Source organism: Pteropus alecto, unplaced genomic scaffold (genome assembly GCF_000325575.1).
Source record: "Pteropus alecto unplaced genomic scaffold, ASM32557v1 scaffold61, whole genome shotgun sequence".
In the NCBI taxonomy this organism is placed as follows: Eukaryota; Metazoa; Chordata; class Mammalia; order Chiroptera; family Pteropodidae; genus Pteropus; species Pteropus alecto.
Window position 1 is genome coordinate 5,024,892 of NW_006434835.1, and position 23,484 is coordinate 5,048,375.

The 23,484-nt window shown below is 56.7% G+C and overlaps 1 protein-coding gene across 2 annotated transcripts in view; it reads left to right on the forward strand.

The window, feature by feature from the left end:
- HPCAL1 (hippocalcin like 1) overlaps positions 1 to 23,484 on the forward strand; it is an 88,411-nt gene that overhangs the window by 59,147 nt on the left and 5,780 nt on the right. For both annotated transcript variants that reach the window (XM_025045764.1, XM_006910230.3), the window contains exon 2: positions 10,520 to 10,607. The gene's annotated coding sequence lies outside the window, so the exon portion shown is untranslated. The remainder of the gene's footprint in view (positions 1 to 10,519; positions 10,608 to 23,484) is intronic.

A 23,484-nucleotide genomic window follows, 5' to 3' on the forward strand; every position in this document is an offset into this window, starting at 1 on the left:
GCTGTGGGCCTGGCAGTGGTAGCTGCGTGACCCGACCCCAGAGGCGTGAGTGATGGGGTGACAGTTGCCCCTGGACGTCTCTCGACAGGTGCCATGTGGCTTTACCCCGAACATGACAGAATGTTTTGTCCACCACTTTATATGAGTGGCATAGATATCGGATTGCTGAAGATGAGAAACCAGAGACAGATTAAATTCCAGAAACTCTGGTAGGTTGAAAGGATGAGCTGAAAATAAGATGCAAGCTAACAGGGTCAAAGGCAAGCTTTGCACTGTGGTTTAAGTATAGATTTGCTCATTCATGGGTGTAGAGGTTCGAGAAAAAATAAAAGATGTGGGAGGCCTGTGCTCACGCGTGGCTCAGCATCTCTCCTCAGCTGATCCACGCAGCCTGCACCGCAGTCCCCGAGCCGGAATCGGGGGCGGGCCTGGCTGCCGGTCCCTTGGGCAAAGCTTCCGGGAGCCAGGTGTGCCCTCTTGTAAGGGAAGGTGGACTCCCTGGCCCACGTCCACCTGGAGGTCCAGTCAGGAATGGCAGTTACCTGGGAAAATTAACTACACAGTTGTAATTGCACAAGTGCCTACAGCAGTGAAGAGATGCACGAGGAGCTGGTTGTGCAACCCTGGGCTGCTTTTCCCTTTGCCCCAGTAACTTTGCAATTAAAGAACATCCAGTTCTCAGTCAGGAAGTGCACGAGGTCTGGTCTGGAGGCTTCTACGCTGTGGGGATGGCGAGCGGTGTGTGGGCAGGGCGGCAGGGCGGCGGAAAGGCCTGGGTTTCAGCGTGCGTTGCCGCAGGGCCGCTGCTGTGGGCGGGGCGGGGGTGGGTGCTTGCTGTTTGCGGCTTCAGTAGGACCAGCCCCCGGGCCTTTTCCAGCCAGGCCAGCCCTTCTGGAACAAGCTTGCACCCTGTCGAAGGCCTCCCGGGCTGTGATCCACTCAGCTGCCTCTCGCATGAGAGCTGGGGGTGCTGACTGCCGCTGCCCGCTCACTCCGTGGTGTCTCACTGGGGTGCCTGCCCAGGCAGGGTGGCGGAGCTCCTTGGAAAGTCCCTAGCAAGGAGCTCCCTACACCCCTCCCCTTCGCATTTTGTTCCCTTTCTCTCTTTGGGTCTCTGTTTAGATGTCGCCTCCGCCAAGAAGCTTTCCCCGCATCCTTAGGGCTGTAGGCCTCTCCGTGCCCCCTGTGACATCCTGCACTCGCCCTCGTCCTGGCACGTGTCACTTTGCCCTGTCATCTCCTGAGACCCTTGTGTGAGCTCCTTGAAGGCAGGAGTTGGTCGTGTTCACCATTGCACGTGTAACGCCGATGACCGTGCCTGGCAGAAACTAAGAATTTGGTTAAATGTGTTTTGAATAAGAAAAAAAAATGCATAAATGAGACTTCCGTTTTAGCTCGAAGACTAGCCCATCACCTCGATGAGAAGGGTCAAGTGTGGGGCCCGCCGGGCGTCTCGGGTGGCCTGGGTCGCCCGGGCCGCTGCTCGTGCAGGGCAGAGGCAGCCCCCAGGTCCTCACGGGGCGGAGGTGCAGAACGGGAGGCCTGCTGCCTGCATCGAGCGGCCCGGGCGCCCCTGAGGTGGGTCCCACCGGGGAGGTGCTCACTGTGAAACACCGAGGAGGCCCTTGACCCACACAAGGAGCCGCCCACGGGCTCCTGGAAAGAGTCTAGGATTCCGAGGGATTTCGTGTGCTTCGAGCAACAACCCAGGCGGGGGTCAGCGGAGCCCCAGCGGAAGCCCTGCCAGGGTCCTTGAGTCTCCTCTCCCGCTCGGTGACGTCCTTAAGCCTCCTCCCTTCTGGGCCTGGGTCTCCACATGGCGGGGAGGAGTAGGGGACGGTGACGTGATGCTCTCTAGACTGTGTATGGAGCGGATTATCCCATCCTCCGCACGGTCTGGCGTCGGGTGTGGACACTGATATTTCGGACAAAGCGACTGTATCCGTCAGCCTGCCTTTCCTCTGAACAACTCGGGGTGTCCTGACCCCCTTTACATAAACTCCTGCCAAGGTTCCTGGTGCCACCAAACCTAATGGCAGGAGCGCTGTCCAACAGAGTGAGACTGGCCACAGAACAGACTCCCTCCTGTGTGATCTGAAAGAACACAGGACTCCAAAGCAAAATGCTACCCCAAGGTCTGGGCTCCCCCAAACACTGTCCCCCTGCTCCCGTCGCCTGTGGTCTCCGCAGCAAACCAGCCACAAGGCTGTATGTCATCCTGTTCCCGCTGGCCGCACGGTGGGCCCCTGGACACTCTTCCTGAACGCTTGGAGCTCAGTCTGCTAGAGGCCCTCCCCGGTAAGCAGAAGCGTGTGACGCGGGTGTGGCTTCCCGTGTGGCTCTGGTTCCAGAGAAGCGAGTGTGTGGGAGGCGCTGTGCCCCGCGGGACCCTGACCCTTTTGGGGAATGGAGGCTCTTGCATCAGCCTCTGTCACTAGTGGAGAGGTAAACCTAAGAGCTGACACAGGGGAAGTGTACATCAGGGCCTCTCGCCCTGGGCGCCGTCGACATCTGGGGCTGCGTGCTTCTCTGCTGGGGCAGGAGGGCATCCTCTGTGCGGTAGGATGGTTAGCCACAGCCTGGGCCTCCACCCATAGCTGCCAGGAGACGACCCCAGGACCCTAGCTGTAATAACCGAAAATGTCTCCAGACATGGCCAAACGTCCCAGGGAGGGCAAAAACGCCCACAGTGGGGAGGCGCTGAGTCATATGCGTTTCTCGCCTGTGCACACGCACGCGCACGCGCGCACACATGCATGCGCACGCCTTTCTGCTGGTGGTTCTGGATGGACGCGCTCGCTCTGTGGCCAGAGTTGGCTTCCTGCTCCTTACTCACACCCTTAAAAGCGTATTTCCCAATCAGAGGCAGACGGCTGAGCAACCGCCGACCTTCGCTCTCAGGGGGCAGAGTAGGGGAGCGGGCGAGAGGCTGGAAGCCTGCGAGTGCTGTGCTGGCAGAAGGCCCCTAGGGGGGCAGAGTAGGGGAGTGGGCGAGAAGCCTGCGAGTGCTGTGCTGGCAGAAGGCCCCTCGGGGCAGGACAGGGACAGGGGGACAAAGCCCGCCTCCTCACATCCCGTGGGGCAGCTCTACGAGGAGAAAGCTCTCAGTTAAACACCCAGCAGCATGATTTCTGTTGAGTCACCTGCTCATCATTTCACCCCCCCACACTGACCAGGGGGCTCCATGCCAGGTGGTCAGCTGGGCCCCGGGTAAGACCCTGTCCCCTCCGCTGTCCTTCCCCTATGGGGCCACAAACGCAAATCACAAATCCCAGCGAAGTACAGTAAAGAAGACTGTGCAGTGCTGTAGAAGCGAGGGGCCAGGCGTTTGGGGGCGTCCCCGGAGGAGAAGCGTGAGCTGGGATTTGAAGGGACAGAGCTTCTAGGCAGAGGAAGTGGCCTGTTGCTGGGGCAGAGCTTGGCACTCTTTGAAGACCTCATAGTCTTTTATTCCCAGGTGTGAAGTGAGCTGAGCAGACTGGAATCAAAGATGTAAATAAGATGGGGGGAGAGGCTCTGCCGAGACCAGCCGAGTGGCCTCTCCTGAGTGTTAGTGTGTGGAAGTAGCTTTGCAAATGTTTCTTCTCGTCATCCTCAGAAAAACCCCCTGGAGAACCTGGGGCCCCAGAGGCCAAGACCCTGACCGAGGGCTGCGTGCCGTGCGTGTGAGGCCAGTTGTTTTGCGATTGATCCGGGGGGTGACCCTGGGACAGGAGCCCTTGCTTCTGGTGGCCTTAGCTCCGAGCGCTTGTTGGAAACGCACCATTTTGGGTTGAGTCTTGGAGGTCACCTGGGCCTGGGAATTTGAGTTCTAGCAACTGCCAGGCTCCAGGCTTGTGTCCCCAACCAGGATGGTGGCTCAGACCCTGGAGGGGGGGTGGATGTGGGTGACCAGCGGCTCCTGGGGACCGAGTCTCTGGGGCACACGCGCTCTGCACCAGAGCCCTGCGTCTGCCGGGTCGGCCGGGGCTGGCTGTGATTTTCCATTTGATGCTGTGCAGATTTCTCTTGCGATGCAGGATGGAGACCGGTGTGGACAGATCACGGGGCGACAGAGGAATCCGGTGTCTGCTGGCTGAGCGGTGTCGCTAATGCGATTCGCTGAGGCCTCGGCTGTTTGTGGTGCGGTGGCTGGTGCAGGAACCCAGAGGCTGCTCATTTGTGGGGAATGAATAATTTATTTGTGTTTTCAGATGACTTGTCCCTTCATCACAGAGAGGCGCGCTGTCGGTTGCTGAGTAAGTGGCTTCGGCAGGAGAACCTGCCTTCATCCAGCCGGCCCTGGACACCTGTTTCCAGGCCGTTGATTTGCAGGCTGCATTCCAGGGCAGCCTGGAACTTGTCGCACCCTCTGGTTTACAATGTCCTACCACAATTGTGCTTAAAATTAAAGGCGTGCTCCTCCCCACCCGGCACCTGTCCTTGGCCTGGGTGGGGCCCACCGCGGGCAGGCAGGGCGGGAGGGACGACGGGGGTGACCCTCCCCCCCCCTTTAACTTTTTACTGATATTTAACTTGCACGCATTAAAGTTGCACAAGTTTTAAATGTACGACCTGTTAAATTTTCACGAAATGAGCAAACCTGTGTAACCAGCGCCGGAAGCTTCCCACAGCCCTTCCTAGTCGTCACCCGCCGCTGAGGGTGGCCGCCGCCTTGCTGCCCATCGCCACGCCTCCGTCTCGCCGGTTTTCCTCTTTTCGTAAGTGGAACCACACAGCGTGGCACCTGTCGCATCTGGCCGCTTCACTGCACACCACGGTGGGCGCGTCACCCGTGTTGTGTGGCGTAGAGGTTCGTTCCGGTGGCTCTGTGGCCTTTCGTCATGTGGAAACTGCCGTTCGTTTATCCACATATTGCAGACGGGCTTTGGGACAGTTCCCCGTGGGCCGGCCCCGGCCGTGCACTCCTGGGCGTTCTCGCACCTGTCCTTGGTGGGCGCGGGTCCATCTTTCTGTGGGTAATAGATCAAGGAGTTGAAGGGCCGGTTCACGGGGGGCGGGGGGCGGAGGCTTCAGCAAACGCATCGAGCAGGTTGTCGGTGTGGCTGGAGCTGTGGCCGGAGCTGTGGCCGGAGCTGTGGCCGGAGCTGTGGCTGGAGCTGTGGCTGGAGCTGTGGCTGGAGGTGGCAGCTTCCTGGGTTCTGTGACACAGCTCAGAGACACCGGTTATGGCAGTGGACTTGGGACAGCTCCAGTGTGACGAGCACACTGCCTGGGAGTCGGAAATGTGGTCGGCCAGCGCCCAGTGCCTGAGGTGGCCGGACAGCAGGTTCTGGGCCCTGGTCATGGCATGCAGGGCTCAGGGCTTCGTTCACCGTCGCTGTAGGGCGTCTTTCCAGCCCTGCCCCCTCCTGTGAAGCGTGCAGCCTGGGAGGTCTCACCTGCACTCCTTAGCATCTGTAGTGCGTTGGGTGGCTATCCCCAGACCGGGCTGCATCCCGGACACAGGGCACACGGGACACCCAGCATCTCTAACTCAGCTCCCGGATCGGACGGCGGAAGGAGATGCTGCAGCGCGCAGTGGGGTTGCGCAGACGTCCGTGTGACAGTATCCGCAAGCGGCTGCCTCGTCACGCGGGGACCACGGGGAAGTCAGTCTTCCTAAACCCGGCCACCTCCGACGTAGTCGTCACCCCACAAGCATCCATCTCTGGCTCCAGACCCCACTGTTTTTCCCCCTCGGGGACTTTGCTTCCTAATTAAGTCGGATCTCAGGATGTATTAAAAGAATTTGTCATCTCGAGCACGCACTGCCCCGCTGTGAGTGGAGAGCACAGCCATCCGGTCTCCCGCAGACCAGAGTCAGTGTGGGCGCCTGGACGTGTCCAGCACTGGAAGAAGACACTTTCCTAGCGGCCTCTCCCAAGAGCTGGCCCACAAGGATGATGGGTGCTGAGTCCCTCCGGGCCTGGACCACTGCAGGCGGACCTGACCCCAGAAATGGCCCCAGAGCCGTGGCTTCTGACGTGGTGACCCATAACACCCTGGGGTGGCTGACTGGGCTGCTTTAGGAGCTGAACTGAGAGTTCAGTGGACCCTCCTTACGGACCGGGCTGTGTGTGTGTCCTGAGGGACTGTCCCCGCCAGCGGCGCTGAGCCCCTCCGGGCCTGGACCACTGCAGGCGGACCTGACCCCAGAAATGGCCCCAGAGCCGTGGCTTCTGACGTGGTGACCCATAACACCCTGGGGTGGCTGACTGGGCTGCTTTAGGAGCTGAACTGAGAGTTCAGTGGACCCTCCTTACGGACCGGGCTGTGTGTGTGTCCTGAGGGACTGTCCCCGCCCCAGAGGACAGTCAGATAACGAGGGCACCCCTGACACCTGGCATACCCCTGAGTGTGCCCTGCTGGGCCCTGGGCTCCTCCAAGGTGGGGCCGGTGTCCCCGCACCCAGCATACACGTCGGGAGCTCGGCTGCGCCCCTGGATCTTAGGCGGCAGATTCTCGTGGCTGTCCCCTGGCGGCAGCATCGGGAGGCCCTGTGGTTTGCCTCTCTGCTCCTGTGATGTGGCTTTTTGTCCTTCTGTCCCCTGGGGAGGAGTAGTACGAGAGCATGGGCTTAGATTCCTTTGTAAAGAACAACTTCATTGAGACACAGTTCACATGCCGTACAGTTCGCTCGGAGCGTAATATATGCCGTGTGCACCGCCACCACGGGCGGCCTTAGAATCTTTCTCCCAGCCCAGAAGGAAACCCCACACTCGTTAGCTCTCCCCTCTCAGGCTCCTATCCCCCACCTCCAGCCCTGAAACACCACTGACCTACTTTCTGCCTCTACACACTTCCTATTCTGGACCTTTTACATGATGGAACCATCCGACGTTTGTCCTTTCGTGTCTGGCTTCTTCACTTAGCATGATGTTTTCAAGGCTTTCATTCCTTTTCACGGCCGAATAATGGTCCATGGTAGGAACAGACCACATTTTATTCATCCATTCACCTGTTGGGGGACACGTGAGTCGTTTCCACCTTTTGGTTCCTAGGAGTAATGCTGGCGTGAACAATGCGTGCAGGTTTCGCTGTGGACGTGTGTTTGCGTTTCTCTGGGCTGTATACCCGGCAGTGCAGTTTCTGGGTTGGGTAACTGTCTGTTTGATCATCTGAGGAACTGCCAGGCTGCTTCCGAAGAGGCGGCACCATTTCACGTTCTCCCCAGCGGTGTGCGAGGCTTCTGATTTCTCCAAGTCCTGGCCAACACTTGTTCTGATCTGACTGTTCGAGCCTAGAAGTCCCAGTGGTTGTGCAGTGGTGTCTCGTGGTGCTTTTGATTTGCATTTTTCTCATAACTAATGACGCTGGGCATCTTTTCATGTGTCCATTGGCCTTTGGTCTGTCTTCTTCGGAGAAATGTCTGTTCAAATCCTTTGCCCATTTTTTTAAATTGGGTTATTTGTCTTTCTATTGAATTGTAAGAGTTCTTTATATATTCTAGATACAGGTCCCTTATCAGGTATATGATTCGCAAATATCTTCACCCATTTTCTGGGTTATGTTTTCATATTCTCGGTTGTGTCCTTCGAAGCAAAGGTTTTAAATTCTAACAAAGTCCAACTTATCTATCTTTTCTTTGGTCATTTGGGCTTTTAGTTTCATCCCTAAGCATCCTTTGCCAAATCAAAGATTGTGGAGGTTCACCTCTATGTTTTCTTCTAAGAGTTTTATAGTTTAAACTCGTACATTCAGATCTCTGATCCCTTTTGATAACTCGAAACTTTTTTTATATGAGCCGAGGGTCCGTTTTCATTCTTTTTTGCGTGTGATCGTCCAGCTGTCTTTCGCTTGTGGTTAAGCATTCGTCGAGAAACTGTTCTTTCCCCGTTGGATGCTCTGGGCACCCTTGTTGAAAATCGGTTGACCATAGGTATGTGGGTTTGTTTCTGGATTCTCAGTTCCATTTCATTCATCTACCCCGTGCCAGTATCACACTGTCCTGATTACAGTCGCTTTGCAGTAAGTTTTGAAATTGAGAGGTGTGAATCCTACTCTGTTCTTTTTCAGAATTGTTTTGGTTCTTCTGGGTCCTCTGCGATTCCACATGACTTTTAGAGTCAGCTCATCGGTTTCTACAAAGGAGTAAGCTGGGTAATGTGTTGAATCGACAGCGCAGTTTGGGGAGCCCCGCCACCCTAACAATGTTAGGTCTCCTGACCACGAACATGGGATATTTTCCCAATTAATTCGGTCCTTAAAAATCTTTTTCAACAGTGTTTTGTAGTTTTCAGAGTGTGAGTTTTACATTTCTTTTGTTAAATTTATTCCTAACTACTTTATTGTCTTTGATGCTATTACTAACGGAATTGTTTTCTTAATTTCCTTTTGAAATTTTTCACTGCAGATATATAGAAATACGGTTGCTTTTTGTATCTCGATCTCGTATCCAGCAATCTCGCTGAACTTGCTGATCTTGTAAACAGATGTTATAAACTTGATGGTGTTCATCACAGTATTGATACAGTTCAGTACTGGTTATGTATTTTCTCTTCTCTATAATTTTCTTGATGACCTCTTCTTCAGCTCACTTCATTGTAGGAATACAATATATAATACACAGAACATGCAGAATATGTGTTAATCGACTGTTTACGTTATCAGTCAACAGTCGACTATTAGTAGTTACACTTGGGAGGAGTCAAAGTTATACATGCATTTTCGACCGCATGGGGTGTCAGCACCCCTAACTTTCACATCGTTGCAGGGCTGGCTGTATTTCTTTATTTCAGATCATCTGTTTCTTTGAGTCGGTTTCAGTAGTTTGCGTCTTTTTCGTTGGCTTCCATTCTCAGGAGCGTGTTTTCGAGGCCTGTCTCTCCTCCTTCAGTCATCATTGACCTTTTCGAGTTCTTTTATGTGCCGAGCGTTTTTCTGTCCATTAGCTCCCTGAATCTTCACAAGAACTTGATGAGCTAGATAGGATTATTATCCCCATTTTACATGCTAGGAAATTAAATAACGCATCAGGGTCACACAGCGAGGACATAGTAGAGCTAGGACCTGAGCCCGGTCCGGCCACACAGTCCTCTGTGCTGTCCCCTGCCCTGCTCTCCTGAGGCCCTGCTCTGGAGCCGGAGTGCAGGAGTGAGTCAGCTGGTCACTGCCCGAGTCATTCCCCAGAGACCCCAAACCTAAGAGAAGGGTGCGCCTGGGGCCTAACATGAGCTGGGAGGTCGGGTGTCAGGGACGGCCCCACAGAGAAAGGGACCTGTGAAGTGGGCCTGGAAGGAGCAGCCGGTGCAGGGGTGCAGGTGGGCGAGTTTGGGAGTGTGCCCCTCCCGGGGGCTTTGTCTCCTGCATCTGCTCTGCCCTGAGTGCTCAGGGAAAGGATGTCACAGAGAACCGCGCCCCTGCCCCGCCCCCCCGGCAGGAGGAGTCTGGAGTGGGAAGCAGGGCTCGCAGGTCTGTTCCAATCGCCCAGGCCCCGCAGTTGGCCTCCCGCAGAGGAAGAGGCACGACCATTCCTATGACGATTGCCAGACAGAAATCAGGAGCAACCAGACATAACTCAACATAATGATTTCTGCATAATGACTTCGGCTAAGATTCGGTTTGGAGCAATGACTGTAATCTTTATCTGTCATAGGAAAGCTGGTGGGCCAGGAGCCCCTGCAGCTTAGAGATAGAGCCAGGAGGAAATTTGCAATTGGAGTTAATGGGCTGTCTCCCCAAGCCTGCAAACCAGAGCCTTCAAGGCCTCAGGAATGACGGTCCCTCCCCCTGCGGGAAGCCTGGTGTCAGAGCCAGCCCCCTCCAAGGGGATTCGGCCCACCTGCTTTGTCACGGATGGGGAAACTGAATGACAGAGATCGAAGGGGTGCCCGAGTCACAGAGGCCATTCGGAGGCAGAGGCACACCTGGGGACCAGAGCTGCTCTGCTGTCCCCACCAGCCCGTGCTTTCCCAGTGAGAGTGGTGTGTGTCTCAGTGGGGCGCAATGGGTGTGACGGAAGGTGTCCGTGTGGCTCCACGTGCTTTCATCTGTCACGGAGCTGCTCAGTGAGCATGTTGGTCACGATGCCTTCTGCCCGTTTGTCACATGCAGGGGCTAGAGCTTGGCTGTGGACGCTCCTGGGAGCCTGCCATGTGCCAGCCTTGCTGTGAACCACCCATCTGGCCCTTACAGTGACCTGGTGGGTCGGAGAGCGAGGTCAGGCCACAGGCCGTGGCGTGATGAGCTGCACTGACTCAGTGATGCGGCCAGCACTTGAATCCCGGTTGCAGACCAGAGGCCACAGGCCATGGCGAGCTCTGGCTCAGACGTCACCCAGCGGGTGGCCAGCATTTCGCTGGTCAGCTTCTCCCGTCAGTACTGTGGTGGCCTTCCCGCCCTCCTGGTGCAGAGGGTGCCCATGTCCTGGCCCCTGCCCTAAAGTGCTGGCTCAAGGCCAGCAGCCAGGATCTTTCTGTCCTTGGCATGGGACTTGCAGAAGCTGATGCCCCCCTACAGGCACCCGGAAGCACCTGGCGAGGAAGGCTCTGGGCCTGGTTGTTCGTGCCCTGTGTGACCTGCAGGTCCTCTGTTTCAGGGCATGGTCTAGGAGCCCGGACAAGGACGTGGAACCAGCCCCCGGAGGTTCTGACCCCTGTTCCATCTCTGCCTCCACTCTGTCTCGGGTAAGTCACTCCGGGAAGCCTGGTGGGTCTGGGGGCCGGGGGCGCCACTACTACCTGATGGGGTCTTGCCCCAGTGCCGGCTGTGGGGACTTGACCCAGCTCAGTGGAAAGGGGGGGAAGACGGGGAGTAGGGGCACAGACGGCCAGCACCCCCGTGGGACGAGCTGGGAGATGAGAAGACCCACCCGGGCCCCACGGTGCCCGGGGCTCTGTCCCTGAACCGCCCGCGTCTCTCTGGGTGAATCGTTTGCCCGGGGTGCTGCGGTTCCGGGATGTGTCCAGGGAGCAGAATGAGGGCATCGGAAGTATAGAGGGTGCACTTAGAAACGGACGTCGTGGGAGGAGGCACGGGGCACCTCTGTCTGTCGTCACGCTCCAGGCCACCCTCAAGCCACCGCCTGCTTCAGGCACGAGGGAGACTCTCGCGAAGTGAGTGCCCGTGACGCGTGCGCTTGTCGTCCAGGCCCGGAGCCGAGGCTCGGGGGGCGCCCGCTTCCTGGACCACCCTGCCCCTTCGTCAGCCTGGCCCACTCCTGTCTGTCGCCTACGACTGAGCTTGGGGTGTCATCTGTTCTCAGAGGCTTCCTCGGCCCGGGGCGGCGCTGACTGCCTGTCTCCTGTCCTCAGAGGCAGTCCGTAGGACTCCCTGTCACCCTCATTGCTGCTGGCCGTGCTAAACAGGCCGGTGGTGTCTGCCTTCTTGAGCTGAGCGTTCGATTCTGTTCCCACATGAGGAGCCAGGTGGTGGGTGGGAGAAAGGTCTCTGACCTTGGATTTGTGCACCCCTGATCTCGCCAGGCCACTATACAGACTCTCCCATTCTCTTTTATAAGAGGGTTAATCACACCTCACTCTCCAGGGCGGTTCAAAGACTTGAGCTAAGAATAAAGTAGCCATTGCAGTGCCTGGGGGCAGAGGGGAGGGCTCAGTTACCCCACGGTGCCTCTCCCTCCCCCTCCCGGCTGTCCAGTAAATAACACGATGACCATTAATCGTCACCCTCAGTACCGTGAGTGTTAGTTGAGGCGGGAATGTGGGGTTGAGAGGAGGCAGCCATGGGGGAGGGCCTTTGGTCTCAGCCCAGCCCAGGAGAGCCTACCTCGGAGCCCTCGCAGGAAGTCTGGAACTTTCTAGGCCCCTGAAGCAGGGGACACCCCTTGTAATCCTCATCTTCCCACCCAGAAGGAATCACCTTTTAGCGCTCAGCCATGCAGCTGAGATTTGGATCCAAAACCTGCTGAAGTGTCAGCCACCGAAATTTCAGAGGCTGCTGGGTGCTCAGCGTGACACCTGGTGTGTCAGAGGGTGGCGAGGGGGAGGACAGATGCCAAGCTGCCGGTTCCGTTTGAGGACCCCCGGCAGGTGTGAGGCTGTGCAGGTCAGATGGCAACTTCCCCACAGACCCGCGGCGTAGGCGCTGTCACACCGCACAGATGTCACAGGTCGTAGACGCTGTCACACCGCACAGATGTCACAGGTCGTAGACGCTGTCACACCGCACAGATGTCACAGGTCGTAGACGCTGTCACACCGCACAGATGTCACAGGTCGTAGACGCTGTCACACCGCACAGATGTCACAGGTCGTAGACGCTGTCACACCGCACAGATGTCACAGGTCGTAGACGCTGTCACACCGCACAGATGTCACAGGTCGTAGACGCTGTCACACCGCACAGATGTCACAGGTCGTAGACGCTGTCACACCGCACAGATGTCACAGGTCGTAGACGCTGTCACACCGCACAGATGTCACAGGTCGTAGACGCTGTCACACCGCACAGATGTCACAGGTCGTAGACGCTGTCACACCGCACAGATGTCACAGGTCGTAGACGCTGTCACACCGCACAGATGTCACAGGTCGTAGACGCTGTCACACCGCACAGATGTCACAGGTCGTAGACGCTGTCACACCGCACAGATGTCACAGGTCGTAGACGCTGTCACACCGCACAGATGTCACAGGTCGTAGACGCTGTCACACCGCACAGATGTCACAGGTCGTAGACGCTGTCACACCGCACAGATGTCACAGGTCGTAGACGCTGTCACACCGCACAGATGTCACAGGTCGTAGACGCTGTCACACCGCACAGATGTCACAGGTCGTAGACGCTGTCACACCGCACAGATGTCACAGGTCGTAGACGCTGTCACACCGCACAGATGTCACAGGTCGTAGACGCTGTCACACCGCACAGATGTCTGCATCCGTGATTCCCAACCGCAGATCAGAAATGCTGTTTTTCAGCCCACAGTTGGTTGAACCCACATATCTGAAACCCAGGGATATGCTGGGCCGACTATATATTTATTGAAAAAAATCAGTGTATAAGTGGACCCGTGCAGTTCAAACCTGCGTTGTTCCAGAGTCAGCTATAATTCAATCTCCTTCCACTAGCCCTAGTGGAGCTGGGTGTGGGAGGGATAAATCGGGCTCTGTGAGCATCACCTGCATGCACATAGCCCGGATGGAGGCCTGCAGATTGGCACAGATGCACGGGCGCCTGGCCAGATGGGGTCCTGCTGAGGCTGGCAGCCAGGTGTCACGATGCTGGAGCAGGTGGAGGGTTCCATAGTGGGTGGAGGAGGTGGTCAGCAGTGCCTCTTCCCATCCTGAGGCCCCCTGGGTATTTCACTGCACACACAGCAAATACCTGATAACCCCAGACACACCTCCCCACCACCAAGAGCTGAGGAACCCTGAGCATCAGATGGTACTGCTGGTACCTGAGCATCCTTGGCCATGGACTCCTGGGTCAGGTGATGGTCCATGGGAGGAACCCTGCTCTCTGCCCACCCTGCCCCCGGGCACTGGAGCGGAGGCACCTGTGTGCTCAGGCTGTGGGTCCCTGTCTCCACAGAGCAATCACACATTCGTGGACTCAGCAAATAGTTACTGATCACACACTCTGTGCCAGGAAGTTTCCAGGCTGGGGGCTGCCAAAGGAGAATACGCCAGAACAAAGCCCGGCCCCGGGACCTTGCATCTGAGTTTGGGGAGGAGACAGTGAAAGTAGGAACGGGGGCTAACGCACGCGTGCTGGGGCTTCAGGTTTGGATCCAGTGCTCAGGGAAGACCTCACTGAGAGATGCCTGAGCGAACACCTCACGGAGGGGAGGAAACGATTTTAAATCCAAAGAGCTGCCAGTGCAAAGGGCTGGCGGCAGAGTGTGCCCGAGGTGACGAGGAGCAGCAAGCAGGTCATTGTCACCGGGGGGCGGCGGGCGGCGGGGGGATAAGCAAGTGGGGCATGGAGGTGGGCCAGACAGGGGGATTACACCTGCTAACCCAACAGGGAAGTTGGGAGCAGCTCAGTGCACCTCCTAAAGCCTTTAAATGGTGACCCGTCCTCACACATTTCAAAGATAATTGTTGCTGATAGAGAAGTTTAGCCACAGTCCTTCCAGAAGATGTTAGATTAATAGGCGCATGGGGATTTGCGGTTCTGCAGGAGAGCATGACCAGCTAACCTCCCTGCTGGGTGTCGGGCTGGCGGCCCCCCCAGAAAACATTGGCTAGTCTGCAGTTCCCAGAGGGCCGTCCACCTTGCCTTCTCGAAGTGCCCTGCTAAGTGGAAGCCGCTGTGGTTTGAGACAGGGCACCAGGAAAGGGGAATCCTTCCTAGCTTGTAAGCTGAGGGTTATTTTTAGAGTGACTTGGGGTGACTTTGCAATATCGCTTCCTGTGGGCGTCCCTGTCGACACTCAACCACAGGGGCAGATCCTGCACGACGAGCAGTTTGGGCGAACACGTGTGTATGCACGCGCGCGTGCACACACACTCACACACAGTGGGCGTGCACGACTCAACCGGGCAGTCTCATCCGCTGTGGGGTCGATGGGGGGTGGGGACCATTGTCCTGGCCTGTGCGCCGGGCAAGGAGCCACGGCCCTCTGGTGTTTCTGAGCTTCTGCTCCAGGGGAGTTTCCACATAAGCTGCTGTGTGGGTCCCAGTGAGTGAGACCCAGCCTGGGCTCACCGCCTGGCTGGGGAGATGAAAGGCGGAGGGAGGAGGAAGGGCGCCTTCACTGCCAGTGAGCCCTTGCTCAGCGCCCAGTGGGGTTAGGGCGGGCAGAGGGAGGCTCCACGATGAATGAATGAGTGATCGGGCCATGTCCCTGAGATCTCGCTGCTTGTCGGCGCCTGGGCTGGGGCCCCTGAGCCAGGTCTGAGCCCGTTCGATCTCTCCGCCTCCATGTCGCCAGCCCCTTGGGGCGAGCCCACACCGATCCTTCCCATTTCCCAAAGCGTCCAGCAGGGTCGCGGGCACACGGCCCAGGTTTCTGGGACAGCCCAGCTTCCAGACTTTCTGCCCTGTTGACCTCTTAAATACTCTTGGACTTGTCGAATCCCATGTGCGAACGTTCAGCCTGGGTATCTCACTGTGAACGTGCTCAGCAATCAGCGCTTGCTCTGTGGGCTGCCTGGGACCTCGGGGGTTCTCCAGGACACTGGCTTTCTCTGAAGTTAGACACCCTCTGGGCCAGGAAGTCTCTGATGGGAAATGTGGAGACCCGGGGAGGGGGCCGCGGGAGGTGGGCGCTCGAGGGCACACTGGACAGTGCTCCCGGAGCCACAGGTCTGGGCCTGTGAGGAGTGGGGGTCGTCTGGAGGGGGCCCCACTGGCCAGGCCTTCCCTCTCTCCCTCCCTCCCTCCCTGACCTCCTTCCTGTCATCAAACCTTGTCCTTCCTGCCTTTCAGGCAACGATCTAATTGGTTATGGGATTATTCCTGCCTACACCCTGGGCTAATGGAACGCAGCTCTGTGTCCTTGGGGGAAAGGGTCAGGAAGGGACCTGGGCCCCAGCCTGGAAGCTGGAGCCTGTCGGTTTCTCTTGAAATGCCGCCTTCCTGTGTTCCCCCTTCTGCCACCCGGCACCCCAGCACGGTGCCTGGCTCCCAGCAGGAACTAACTTGGTGTAGAGAAGCGGGAATTGATGCCTTGCTTTCCCGAGGAGACTAGAAGCCCTTCGAGGGCATCTTACACGTCTGTGTATCCCCATCACTCGGCGCTGTGATCTGTACTTTGTAGGTGCTCAGTTATTGCATGTCGATTGACACTTTCTGTGTGTGAGTTTGTGGCTTGGCCCCAGTTCTCCCTGCAGAATCTATGGCGTCTGGTGGTGTGATTTTTAAAAATGACAAAAGGCAGCTTTTATGAGCTGTCTTCACTGCTGATTATAAACACACTCTAACAGCAAGTGAAGACTGTAGCAGCTGAGGCCACCAAGGGGCAGCTGGCATGTGACCATTCGTGCGCCTGGCGTTTCAGCTCGGCTGATGCCATTTTGATTGAGAATGACTTATTGTTTTTATTTCTTCCCAAAGACATTAAACATGAATCAAATAGCATACGAGATGATTCACTGGAAGTTTTCTTCCAAGTGTAAAAAAACAACAAAAAATTGTTTTTGGATCGACGTGCTGAGCATAAACAATGCCAGACGGGGGTTTGCCGCCAGCCCTCCCTCCGGGCGCTCTGCGGTGGCAGTCCCTCACGGAGGGGACTCGCCCTGTGACGGAGCCCATTGTCAGCGTACACAGAACCTAGGGGGCCGTGCGTGCCTTGAAAACAGCTGCTAAGTCTAATGTTTATAATAACATTCTTACAGTTTCTATCCAAGATCTCTTAGAATGAGGCCAAACCTCATTCATTTGGGGCACATGAATTCGACATTTGGAAATGGTTCATTCGGGGCCCACGAATTGAAAATTTAGTCATTGCACAAGGAGGAGCCTGGCGGATGTTTAGCTGTCTAACCGTCTCCTGGGAAAGGAGCTAAGCGTGTGGTGCTGCCAGCCGAGGTCCTGGGGACAGGGGCACACGCCAGCTACGCGCACGGACGCCCCCGCTGCTGCAGACGCCTCCGCTGGGGACAGACTCGAAGGCACGTTGTAGGGTGTGACATGCCTCGAGGCCGCATTGTCCAAAGTCACATCTTACAGATGAGGAACGTAAAGCTGCCAGGCACGTGCTGACCCAGGGGCGCCTGGGCCTCCGACCTGTTCCGAAGGTGGAGTGACAGAAGTGCAAACCGCCCCCACCCCAAGCCCCCGCGCAGCTCCCTCCCGGTGCCTGCCCAGTCCTTCCCCTTTACCCGCAAAAGAATCCAGAGGCACCGTATCGAGTATTTTTGACAAAGACTGTATGAACTCGTACTGCCCAGTCGAGTGATCAGTCTGCGTTCCTGGGGTGCTGGCGTCTGTCTTCTTTCCCCTGGCTGCCTGCTCCTCACACGTCGGTCAGCGTCTCCCCTGGTTCCACTCGGATCCGGTCTGCTCCGTACTGCCATTCGGTTAGTTCTGCTGTTGCACCTCGGAGGTGTCTGGGGAGGCGACAAGCTCAGAGCTGCGTAGCAAGGACGAGGCACTCACTGGTGGTGGTCTCCCCAGAAACCTGAACCTAGGAGCCGCTGAAGCCGAGATGCCCTCTGGGGCTCCCTGCACCCCCAGGATGACATCCAGAGGCTGGCCCTGCCCAGCTCCCCAGCCGCGTCCCCCGAGCCAGCCCTGGTTTCCCGACACGCCGCCGACTCCTGCAGCGCCGCGTTGCCCCTTCTCTGCTGGCGAGCAGGAAGTTCGGGAATCCCGTGCTGGCTGCGCTGCACCTCCAGCCCGCCGGCCTGGCTCCGTTTGACACCGATCAGGCTCGCCGAGCATCCCCGACATTCCTTTTGTTAGAAAAGCTGTGATAAAACCTCTGCGTATTTGTCTGATGCTTTAAATCAAAGCCCTTCCACACGCTTCATGTTCCTTTGTCCTCATGGCTACGTGCAGAGTCGGCAGGGAGAGACCGTTCTTCCCCTGTGGCGGTCAAGGAAACTGAGGCCCCCCGAGAAGTTAGAGACAGCCAAGACCGTAAGGCGGGCGCGGGGTGCTCGAGGAGCCCTGGGCGGGCTATCGACTGCGTGCCCGCTGCCCAGCGTGAGTGCCTTACGCACGCAGCCACCATCCCCACCGCATCCCCAAAGCTGGCATTTGGTCCCGTTTTATAAAAGAGCAAAGAGAGGCTTCCTCTGGAGCTTCGGCACTGGGGGCTGCTCGACTCCAGGCCCTGCCCAGCACCCCAATAGCTGCCCGTCCGTCCGTGTGTCTCCTCCAGGGTGTGCTGGGCACTGGCCTGCAGTCTCGGCTTCCACCTGCTGGGGAGGACTCTGGCTCACATCCGGGCCAGAAGCATCAGAGAGGAGCCAGACCCACTCCACCGGCCAGAACTTTCCCACAGCCCTGACTAGTGCCTGAGTTGTTCTGTGCCCGGCGCAAGTAGCCAGGAGGAAGTGCCTCCAAGATGTGGGGGCGCTGGCATCCCACATCTCCACTCGTGATGACACGGCCAAGCCTGGGGCGGGGGGCCCTCCCCTGACTCTGCCCCTCTAGTCTGACCAAACGGGGGGCCAGGTCTTTGGAGGGGCTGGTGAGGGGTGTCTGAAACCTCAGAGCAGCTTCTGCCATCAGTCTGATGTTTGTTTCAACTCTGGAGTTTCAACGTCCAATCAAACAGTGATGAGGTCCCCGGGTCCTGACTAGTCCATTCATTCTGAGTGTTTTCGTGGGACTTGGGGTCTGCTGGGGCGGCGAGCTGAGGGGAGCTGTGAGGGATCACAAGCCTCCGCCTTCCAGTCCTCTCCCGGTTTACCGCCTCCTCTGCAATCAGCACTGCATTCGCATTCTTCACAAGCCTGCCGGATGCTACGTCCCAGCCTCTGTGGCCTGGCCGGGTGCTCGCCTGGCCTCCTCCCCTTGTCCCACCTGGAGAACTCCTGGAACCTTTGAGCCCAGCTCAGACCTCACCTGTCAAACCTCTCGACCATCGCATGCGGGTGAGGGGACAGGCCGGCTCCTCTCTGGCTCTCTGGCCCTCATGAGGGAGCCTTATGATGTGCATCACCCGTGTGTCTCGGTGTGGGGTGGGATGTGGGAGGACCGTGGGCATCTGGGAACAGTCTGTGTGTCTTGTTCATCCAGGTGTTCCCACGGCCAGCACGGGTGAGCCTCAGACACATTTGCATGCACAAGGGGACACACGCAGACTTCACTCTCCACTCCAGCCTGGAGTTTGGGGATCTATCACCATAAGCCCCGAATTCACCTTCGAAGCAAAGCACAAATGCTTGGGTGGGCAAAAGCAGCCCTGGGCTCTGTGCCCAGGATCCACAGCTGTGTTCCCACCCTCTGGCCCACCCTGCGCCTCGCGGGGCATCCAGCACCTTCTGCAGAAACATGGAACTCACATGTGGATTCCAGCTTTATGGCGAGTCACGTGGCCTTGTTTTCGTCTCGCCTGGAATCCTTTTCCCGGTGCGTCGGCAGATTCTGTCCTGGAGAGGATCCTTCTCTCCGGCATTTCCTCTTCCTCTTCCCTCCTCGTTCTTCTGCCAGAGGCTCCTTGAGGTCCATGCCACTCACCTACCTTTCTCCACTGGGGAAGCTCGTCCCCAGCAGACTCATGTGGCAGTGACGTTGTCTCTAGGATGAGACAGCACCACTTCCCCGGCTGGGGACCCTGTTCCCTGGGGAGGGAGGAAATGGCATCGGTTTAGTGAATGGAACCGAAGTCTGACACACCCCAGGCCCTCTGCTCTGCGGCGGCTCTTCCTGTGCTGGTCAGCGGAGGTTTCCAGAATGCCCAGTCTGCGTTACGGAATGTCCTGTCTTGGAGCGTCAGACCTGAGCAAGCGAGCACTTTGCCATCCTAATCCCTTGATGTTCCTTCCCATGTCCCTAGTGCTGGGAGAGCCACCAATGTCAGAGCAAGAGGGGCCTGGAAGAAACCCATCGGTCACTCATCTGTTCCTGCATCCGGGCACTGTGCATGGCCCCGGGAACACACAGCCACTATTTCGCATGTCTTCTCTGAGTCCTGGCTGTGCCAGGCCCAGCTGTGGGCACAGCGGGGTGCAGACAGTCAGCAAATGCGTCGACATAGTGCCACGGGGTGGGAGACGCTGGGGAGAGGGGCGGGGTGAGGGACCAGGGTGTGAGGCAGATGCTATTTGGGATGGTTCCTCAGAGGAGGTGCCCCCAGTAAGACTCACAGACACCTGCCCGTTGAGGGCTGTGTCCCGCTGGTCCCGAGGGGCAGGAGGAGCAGGCCCGGTGGAGGGAACTGTGAATGCCAAGGCCTCGAGGCCAGAACATGCTTAGCGGGTCCTCCTACTGGCATGTGAGAGACTCTCTGTCCTCACGGAGCCCACCTTTGAATAAGGGGAAGACACCAATAAAACGAGGCACTAGAAGTTGAGTCAGAATAGAAATAGGTAAAAAAAGAAAAAAAATGCTGTGGGAATGCAAAGGGAAGAGTTGTGGGGAGACCGGGAAATGCACACCTGAGGAGGTGACGTTTCAGTCGGGCTTTTGCTGAGTGAGTAAGAGTTTGCTGGGCGGCCGAGGCCAGCAGTCACATGGGTGGATCGGTGTTTTCCGAGGTGCCGGGTATGTGGGGAAAGTCGCCCACAGAGTTAGCTGTTTCTTCAAGGGAAAGAACGTTCTCTTGCGGATTTTTCTTTGCTCTGTCTCTTCCTTTCCTCCAGCCTCCTTTAGGACACTTCGGTCTCAGGATGGTGGGAAGGGAGGACGGCTCAAGATGGGGAGGGGATGTCGGTGCCTCGTATCCCTCCCTCCCTCCCTCCCTCCGTCCTTTCCTTTATTCCTTGTTTTAAGCTTTAGGGAGTCATGGGGATTTTAAGATTCTGGGGAAGGGCACAGAAGTCAGGAGCGTTTTCAGTTGGGTTTCTCAATCACAAGTCATTGGCCTGGAGCCCATCTCGCTGGTAAAACTGTGATGCAGCAGGTTTTCAGGAAGCCATCTGGAAATGGGCTGAATTTGATGCAGGCACAGCCGGTAGCCGTGCGCTCCAAATGTGTTAGTGACCTTCTTCCTAGGCTCACTCAGAGGCTTGCCTGCCAGTTAGAGACAGGGAGGAACACTCCTTTTCTGCAGCCCCGACCCCTCTGCCTTCCACCTCACCTGGGATCAGACCTGATTGCAGCTGCTGGTCTCTGGCAAAGTTCTTGAAGCTCCTAGAGATAGAACTTGTGGGACTCGCACATAATTGTGAAATGCAAACACCATTATCTTTACCTCAAGGGCACCAAGGAGTGAAAGAACCTCCTCTCCCAGCTGGGTTACGGTTAGCACTGGGCCTGTAAACTGGGTGCTAATGAACTTGGAGGGTCCCTGTTTGGTGGCTCCAGATCCATAGTGTCCCAAGGATTTTTTTTTATCCAGGGCTGACCAACCACTAGAAATACACCACCACACACATGTGTAGTTTTAACTTTTCTAGTAGCCACATTTCAAAAAGCAAACAGAAATGATGAGAGTAATGTTACCAACATGATTGATTTAACCCACTATATCTCAAATGGTATCATTTATCACTTCACATGTAATCAGGATAGGAAAATTACTGAGACGTTTTACATTATTTTTTCTGCATTAAGCTGTCAAAATCCAATGTGTATTTTACTCTTAGGGCACACAAATGAATTCAGACCGGCCACATTTTAAGTGCTCAATAGCTACGTGTGACTGGGGGTTACATTTGTCTATCGGACAAATCTAGTTAATAGATGGAGAAACAGGGACCCGCAGGTTGGAAGAGGCGTGGCAGGGGCGGGGACAGGAAGCCAGGAGGCGGGGCCTCCTCAGGTCCTGGGGAGCCTGCCGGACTGCGCCCTCTAGCGTCCGCCAAGGCGCGCTGCAACTTGAGCCTCCCCAGGCGGCTGCTTCCTGAGCTAGGTCCTGGCAGCTGTCACCCATTCCCCTGGGACAGGACTGGCCCCCTCCTCGGGGCAGCTGCACTAGAAGCCAAGGCTGCCTACTTGCCCTCGCCTGCTTACTTGGAGGAGCGGAGGACACAAACGCATCAGCCCATCTTCCCCTAGGACAAGGCTCAGCCCCCCGAGGAGCATTTGGCGTTAGGGCACCAGGAGGGGACACTGGGTCTGGTACTGCACGAAAACAGCACAGACCGCCCCTTCTGCCCCCGCTGCCCTGTTCTACCCCCTACAGAACAAGCATTCATCTCAAACGAGCCCTCTGGTCCCTTGAAGTTCAAATTCATGGCAGACGGCCCTCCAGCCTCATCCTGAGCTTTGGTGTTCAGTAGCGAGTTGGTCCCCGCCCCCCCACCATCTTCCCTCCAAGTGTTTCCAAGTCTGCTTGGCCCCGCAGGCTTTGGAGATCCGAGTTGATGAGCGTTTTAGAGCAGTGGGATGAAATGTGGCCCCATGCCATCAGCCAGCGTTGAGCCGTGATTAAGGGGACATTCGAGCACTTGGTTCCCAGGAGCCTCGCCGAGCAGCTGATAGAACTATGCCATTAAAAAGGCTTTAATTTGCAGGCAATACTGACTTTGGGTTAAATATCTTCGTAGGGCTCCCCGGCTACATGTGTTTATGTATTTTTTAAAAACACAATTTAGCACATTCAGAACAATAACAGCATAACTGAGAACCAGAAAGAGATGGATATAAGTGGTACATTAACTCCCTCCCCCATTTTTCCATTACTGTGAATTAATGTCGTCTTTGATGCTCTCAGAAGATTATTACTTGTCTGATCCAAGCCCTGCTTGGCGATGAAGCTTTTTAAGCCAAGCGAGAGATGCCTCTGACCTTGAATCAGTCCCCCTCCCCTGGCACACCCATTCTGCACTCCATCTTTGACTGGAGATGAAAGTGAGATTTTCTGGTAATTGAAGGCTGCGGTGTTTGCCTAACGACCAGGGCCAGGAGGCCATTTCTTTTGGGAAACAGGAGTGGCAGCTTTGTCTTTGCAGAAATGTTTGCTTTTTGTCCGCCGTCTCCCAGCCAGCCAGTCATCAATAAAGTTTGTTCATTGTCTTAATTAATAACGGAGGGGTCAACGTGCATGCAGCACCCCACCTGTTCCCGTTCCTGGTGAGGCCTCCCACTTCGGGCCGAGAGCCTCCAGGAGAAAGCAAAAGTGAGGTTCTTCTTCTGAACTATTTCTTCTGAGCCTTCGGCAAGCACACGCAGGCCGGCCCAGCGAGAGATGGGAGTATGCGTGGGGCTGTGCCTGGCGTTCGTGGGCTGCACCTACTGGCTCCATGGCAGTCACAGTGCGAAGGCCATCTTGTGAGACCTTCCTGGCAAACAAGTTTAATGGCGAGGGAGCAGAGGTGGAGACCAGCTGGGGGTACCTTGGTGGCCTCCACACTGCCCACGGACTCATTGTGCACCGTCCTTAAGAGGACTGAGAAAATGGGCACGTGAGGATGCGTGGCTGAGAAAGACTGTGAGGTCTGTGCCCTCCACAGCTTCCGAGGCCTCCCCTGGGTGCTCTGTGGCCAGCACGCTGGCACTTTCCATCAGCCAGAGTGCAGTCCTTGCCCACCAGGCTGCAAGGGACTCTGAGAAATGTAGTCTGGCCCTGTGCCCAGAAGGAAAAGGAAGCAGGGCGAGAGGAACAAGGCTCTGTTTCTTACCCATACTGTCAGACCATTCCTCCCGCATCCCTTTCCAGCTTGTCTACTCTCACTTTCCGGGGCCCTGGGGATCCCCACTCCCTGACCCTTCTGGAATATCCCGTGGCACCCGTTGGCGTGCTTCTCCTCCCCGTCTCCTCTGCAGGCCCTGAGGTTTGACTGCCCTCTGCCCTGCTCTGTCGTTTGCCGGCCTTGCACTGGAGTGCGTTGGCTTGGGGTCATAGACATGACCTCAGAGACGTCGAGGTCACAAAGTCACACGCGTGGCCTTTATTTTCTGTTTCTTGTTCTTGTTGTTGGGTGAGGGGTGGGGTTCTGCCATCGCGGTGTCCCTATATTCTTGTGCCACACGATTATGCTGATGGACTCGGGATGTTACGACGAGCAGGTCCTGGTGTCAGACTTGTTTCTGTCAGTG